The sequence below is a fragment of the Chenopodium quinoa genome, unplaced genomic scaffold, assembly GCF_001683475.1.
Source record: "Chenopodium quinoa cultivar QQ74 unplaced genomic scaffold, ASM168347v1, whole genome shotgun sequence".
In the NCBI taxonomy this organism is placed as follows: Eukaryota; Viridiplantae; Streptophyta; class Magnoliopsida; order Caryophyllales; family Amaranthaceae; genus Chenopodium; species Chenopodium quinoa.
In genome coordinates, this window is record NW_018743252.1 from 1,660,339 (window position 1) to 1,667,221 (window position 6,883).

Consider the following 6,883-nt stretch of genomic DNA (forward strand, 5'->3'; position numbering starts at 1 on the left):
AATAGTGCTTTTTTAAAATCACTGTGTTACATAAAATCTGTTATATTTAAGATAGAGTCTTTTCTTTGATTAAAGTGTTATTATTATTATACACATTATATCTCTTTTAGATAATGATTAGATATTTTTCTCTACTTTTGACTTATTTAATGACTGTAATTTACCAAGGTGGTTTAGGATATTCATATAATGAATTTGTGAGCACTATCGATGGAATGCATCCAGTAAAGAATGGATTCAAAGAAAGCAAGACAAGATAGTTGTTGGGAGGTTAGCATTTGTTTATCCAGCTGAAGGTGAACGATTTTTTCTGAGATTACTTTTGCTAAATGTTAAAAGTCCAATATCTTTTGATGATCTCAGAACAGTTAATGGACATTTATATCCTACATTTCAAGAAGCTGCTATAAAATTAGGAATACTTGAGGAAGATGATGTAGGTGATATTTGTATGTCCGAGGCAGAAAATGCTCATTTACCTGTGGCTCTACGTCGTTTGTTTGCAACTATCCTGATATTCTATCAACCAAAGGACCGTTATTCTTTATGGTGTAAATATTTTAAGTCTTTATCTGAAGATTTCAGTCACCAATACCAAGAGAATGTTAATAAAGTTAGAAAGCTAACTATTAGATCAGTTGAACAATATTTAGAAGCTATGGGAAAAACACTAAAAAGTGTAGGATTGGGTGATTTATGTTCTGGTCAAGAAGATGGATTGCAGCATACTAAAGACATTGTTAATGCTTTAGATGCACCTATTCCTCAATCATGTATTGATTGCATTCATCGTCTTAATGCTGAACAATTAGTTGCCTTTTCACATATTATGGAATGTGTTCATTTGGGAAAGTCTGGAGCATTTTTTATAGATGGACCTGGTGGGACAGGTAAAACTTTTTTGTATAATGCTTTGTATGCGAAAATTAGGCTGATGGACAAGATAATATTACCTACAGCTACTTCTGGAATTGCAGCAGCCAATATTCCTTCTGGCAGAACAGCTCATTCAAGGTTCAAAATCCCAATTGATATTGAAAGTTCATTAGTATGTGATGTTCCTAAACAAGGTAGCTTAGCAGCGCTTTTGAAGGAAACAACATTAATCATTTGGGATGAAGCTTCTATGGCAAATAAAAGTAATTTGGAATCGCTAGATCTATTACTACAAGATATATGTGGTAATGCTAAATTGTTTGGAGGAAAATTGGTTGTTCTCGGTGGGGATTTTTGACAAGTATTACCTGTTGTTCCGCTTAAGAGTCAAAAGGAAGTTGTGTTATCTAGCATTGTTACCTCATATATATGGCCTCAGCTCATCAAATTTCATTTAACAGAGAATCAAAGAGCCAAACAAGATCCACATTTCTCTGCTTTCTTACTTGCTCTGGGAAATGGTCAATTACAGCAGTCTAAAAATACATATGTTCAATTACCTGTGAACATTTGTAAACCTTTTAAAACTGATGTAAATCCTGTATCAGAAGTTACCAGGACAATCTTTCCCGAAATGTATAAAGGGGAGTTTGAGTGCACATTGTTCACAGAAAGAGCCATTTTAACTCCTTTAATTGATACTGTTGATTCTATCAATAGTGCACTTATACATCAGTTTCCTGGTGAAGCGGTAATCTATAAAAGCTTTGATTCAATGTTGAGTGATACATGTGACGTGTATCCTACAGAGTTCCTGAATAAACTTTCTTCTGGTGGTTTAAGTCCTCATGAGCTGATTTTAAAGAAAAATTGTCCTGTAATATTGCTACGGAATTTATTTCCTTCTGCTGGCCTATGTAATGGAACACGCCTTATATGTAAGAATTTATACCCAAATACTGTCCAATGTGTCATTGCCGTAGGACAATACAAAGGAAATGAGGTTTTTATTCCACGGATAAACCTTCGTCCTTCTTCTTCATCTAGATATCCTGTTCAATTTGAACGGAAACAGTTCCCACTGAAGTTGAGCTTTATTATGACAATAAATAAGTCTCAAGGACAAACGTTAAGCCAAGTTTCTGTATATCTTCCTTATCCTTGTTTTTCACATGGCCAGCTATATGTTGCTCTTTCACGAGCAAAGAAACAGATTGATGTTACAGTCTTTTCTAATATGCCTCCAAAAGAATTCCTTCCATCATCTGTTAAGAATGTTGTTTGTTATCAAATTTTAAGATTAGCTGGGATATGTTAGAAAAGTGATTGATGGTAGTTGTGTTTTGTATTTTACTTTATTAATGGCACCAATGTGATTATTGGTAGTATTCTTTGGACTTAATTAGCATTTACAATCATATTTAGCTTTATTTATAATGTATTTTAGTGTACTGGTGCAAGAACCATGGTATATACATTTGGTGCTTTAATGAATTCTGTAGTTAATAAAAATACTGAAGCAACAGATCATTTTGATGCTGCATTTGTAATTGTTTTTGCTATGTTGTTAATGGTTACCATTGCTATTGCATGTTCTATGAAATAATTATTTTACAACAAGAATTTGGAATATTTACAGGAAATAGAAGTGTTGAACTTCTCATCACACTTACAGTTTTCTGTTGTAATGCTGTTAAATGTGCAAGACTGATAATCAGGATTTTATATAATGTCAGTGTACATCTTTACAGTAAATATGTTTACTATTAGCTCTTGTTGAAACTGTTTATATACAACTGAGAACAACGGGTGAAAAACGAGTTGATCATTGTATATTGGCTTGAACTGAGTTTAAGAACTTTTCAGTCTGAACATATTAGGTTTAACTTATATACTCAACCTAAAATCAGGACAAGTTTATACTGTTCTATATGTTAGAATTTTCCTATAACTCTGATTTTGGCTAATATTTTGAAATAGATCTGCTTGCCTCCTGAACTTCTCAGGTTCTGTTTTAGTAGTGTACAACTTTGCTAGGTCATTATCACCCTTTTTGTTTAGGGAAGGCTTATAAAGTCTGATTAGAAACGTAGCCAAAATCACACTTATTATAATTCATAATTCATTCTATAAACACATGAAAAAATAATACAAAGATTATACCATATTAAATTAAATTATATAAAACATACAATCATAAACAAATGATGACATATGAAGTCTATAACCTAAGTCAATTTAAAGTCTGCTGTAAGATGTGCAAAAGTACATAAAATCTTCTTAAAGTACAAGTATGATCTAATATCTTCTACAGTATAAATATCTTCAGTGTTAAGAAATAAGAACAAGACAAAAATTCAGCCTCTAGATACATGCATTCCATTGCACAACATACTGTGCTCTAGATACATTTGCTTGTCCTTTTCCTCCTATATACATCTTATATATACTGAATCTCACAATCCATTTTTCTCATCAGAGACAGCAAAAAACTTTTGAGACATCAATTACTACTAAATATTCAAGGTAAATTCTAAATTTATTCTAATTTCTTGTTTGCATGTCATTATAACTTGTTTAGATATATATATATACCATTTTCTAAGTTCTGATTACACATCACAAGAAAGATTGACATAATAAATTTGCATCTATGAAATTTGCAGGTTCATAACAATGGTACAAGGGTATGTATATTTGGATGAATTGAACAGCAGTAGCAAGAATTACAGTGTGAAAGTTAAAGTTGTGGAGAAATCAAGGCCAAAAACTTCTTCCAAGAAAGGAGTATTGTTTCAAAATTTGTTACTCAGTGATGAAAAGGTTCTTTACTCTTCTGAAATAATAATATGCTTTCTATATCATTAACCATTAATATCTTAAAAGTTAGTTATCACAGTTATATGTCAGGAGAGAATGTAAAATGTGATTAGCTGTAAATTGCAGGGAAATAAGATGAAGGCTGCATTATTTGGGGAACAAGTTGATAGTTTTAATGAAGCGATAGTCTATAATGGTCAATATCTCATTTCAAATGCTCCTATCAAGCTCATAGAAGAACGATGGAGAAACAATTCAAATGAGCTGCCTTTTCAAATGTCTTTTGGAGGACAAACTGTGGTACAGAGAGTGAATTCTGAACAAATACTAGATGGACCAATGTTTCAATCTATACAGTCAATTCCACGTATGCTAATGCCAGGAGCTAAATATGGTAAATAGTATTTTAGTTTCTGCTTTATATTTCAAATAAACAAATTAGTAGGTGATCAATCACTAACACTACAATTAATATGTTTACATTGTAGATGTTCTAGGCATTGTACTTTATGTTGAAGATAAAGTCCGTATTATCAACATTAATCAAGACCGAGAATGCCATGTGAGAGAAATTGTTATAACTGATCAAACGTATGTTTGTACATAACCTTGACTTTATATAACTTGATTCATATGAACTCATTTGAAGCTAAATTTTACATCTTGGTTTAATTATTTCCAGCATGGATCAACCTCTTGTCATAACTACTTGGAACGATTTAGCTGACGATGCCTGTGATGCTATTAGTTTATATGCTAAAACCTTTGATGTGATTGGATTCACTGCTTTAAAACCATCTGTGCATAAAGGTATGCATAACTAAAAGTATTAATATGCAGTCAATATTGATAAACAATAGTAGATATCTACCTATAAAAACTAACCTCCAATATTCCTTTACAAGGATTCTCTTTGTCTACTGGTATCTCTACTGAAGTCATATATGATCCTAAAGGAGATAAAGCCGAGATTCTATCCAAATGGTATGTATACAAAAACATTACATGATCTCATAATTCTTACAAATGGAATATGATAAATAGTAACTGCATTTGTACATAGGGCAAAGTTTCACACCCAAAAGCTCTTAGAACAGCAAGCAAAGGTACTGGAGGTGCGTTTTGCAGTGGCAGATGAAACACCTAAAGACATAAAGAGTATCAGAGCAAAAAAAATAATGTCCACTCTACCATTAACTTCAGATTACCAGGTATCCTGTTTATATCAAATACACTTATTAATGTATAAATCTACTTACAATGCAGGCATGTAATGTACTCCAAGAAGAGCGTCATTGGTTACAAGTAACAATATCACAACCTGATTTAAAAGATGTCGTGGCATATATAGGGTGTTCAGCTTGTGGGAAACGCATAGATATTCCTGTTGGCAAAGAATTCAGCTGTAACAATTGCAAGAAAAAGGATAGCATTTCTGCATATCGGTAAAATTTAGGTTCTGAAGTTTTCATTGTTGCAACTCAACTATATATCGCTAATACGATCAATTCTTTTATGTGTTGCAGAGTTACATACAAATTCATTGCAACAGATCAGTCAGGCAAAATGGTTTTCACAACTTTTACAGCTGATACAGAAAAATTATTTGGAATATCTGCTGAAGAAATTCATTTGATGAAAAATTCAGTAAGTATTTACTTCTATGCCTTTAGAATTTAAGAAGTTCTTATGTACTTCTGTTCACTGATATAGTTTCAACAATGATAATGGTTACACAAGAAAATGTTATGATGTTCGTTCAATTCAACAGCATATTTCTAATAGCCAATTTCTGGTACAAGTAGGTCCAACAGCAGCCCTCTCAAGAAATAATATTCTTCAATGGTGTTTGAAAGGCATAAAGGTAGAATCACAAAATCATGTTGCTGATAAACTTCACTCTGATCAGAATCCGTTTAAACAATCAAATGAAGAATACACTACAGGTTGTGGAATGTTTGAAGAAACAGAATATCAAACAACAGATGAAATAGCAACTGTACACTCATTGTTGGAGCTTTTAGAACAACCACCTAAGAAAATTTGCACTGAACTACATTTATCCAAAGCAAATGAAAGTGTAATTGCTCAGACAGCTTCTTCAGTCCATGGTTCCTCACTTTCACATTTGAGTAACCAGGTTGGTTTAAGCACTGCTAAACCAATTTGTGTTCCAAGTGAACAAGTTGCTGCAAGTTCTCATTCTATTGAGACATTCACTTTTGCTACAAAAGAAGAACCAAGAATCAACAAATCTGCTGAAGTTATTTCTACAACAGCGCCAAAGAAGCGTTCTTTGACTGCTCTGCTTGCACAAACAGAAGTTTTCAATGCAGCATAAATGAGTAATTCAGATCTTACAGACTACCATCATATCAAAGAAATTACTGCTTCTTCTACATCTAAAGAAGATCTTGCACACTCAGCCTCTCCAACAGCATCAACTAAGTGACACAACAAGTTCTTAAAGCATTATCAGTACTTTTAATCCATTTTGTTATGCATGACCTATAAATAAATAGACTACAAGAGTACTGTCTATTCATGCATGTTACTATCTTAACTAAGTTGGAAATTTATGGACCTTCATGATAATATGTTATTTGCTTTTGTGTACCTAAAAATATTAAAATAGTTACTATATTCAATATTGTAGTACTTCGTTCTTAATTAATGAAATGATATTAGATTACATTACTGATGCTTTTTGTAGTGCACAATTGCTGATTACTTATATACAAAGGAAAAGGATACCTTATTCACAAACATAACTAACTCTCACTATTTTTCATATACTTAAGTATAGTAGTAGATAGATAGATAATATGATATTCATAATCAGATTCTATATAGAACCATTAATTATCCGTAAAAGATGCTAAGGAACACTATAGATTAGTTTTTTTTTTTAAATGGAAACAACAATGTAATTTTGAAAATTATTAAGGTAAATTAAATGCGTTAGAAAAAAAAATCTCCTGCTCATATAAAACAAAAGTCTTCTGTATAGAATATACTAGAAATCACACATGAGTACATTTAAATTATACTGATTCTTCACCTAAAAAAAATTACAGAGTACAGGACTCATGTAAGCACTCCCTACTATCAATTCCTTAAAAATCTTCTTTATGTTAGCTAAGTGCTGAGATGGTTTCATTATTTTTCTTGGATCCTTTTTGAAATA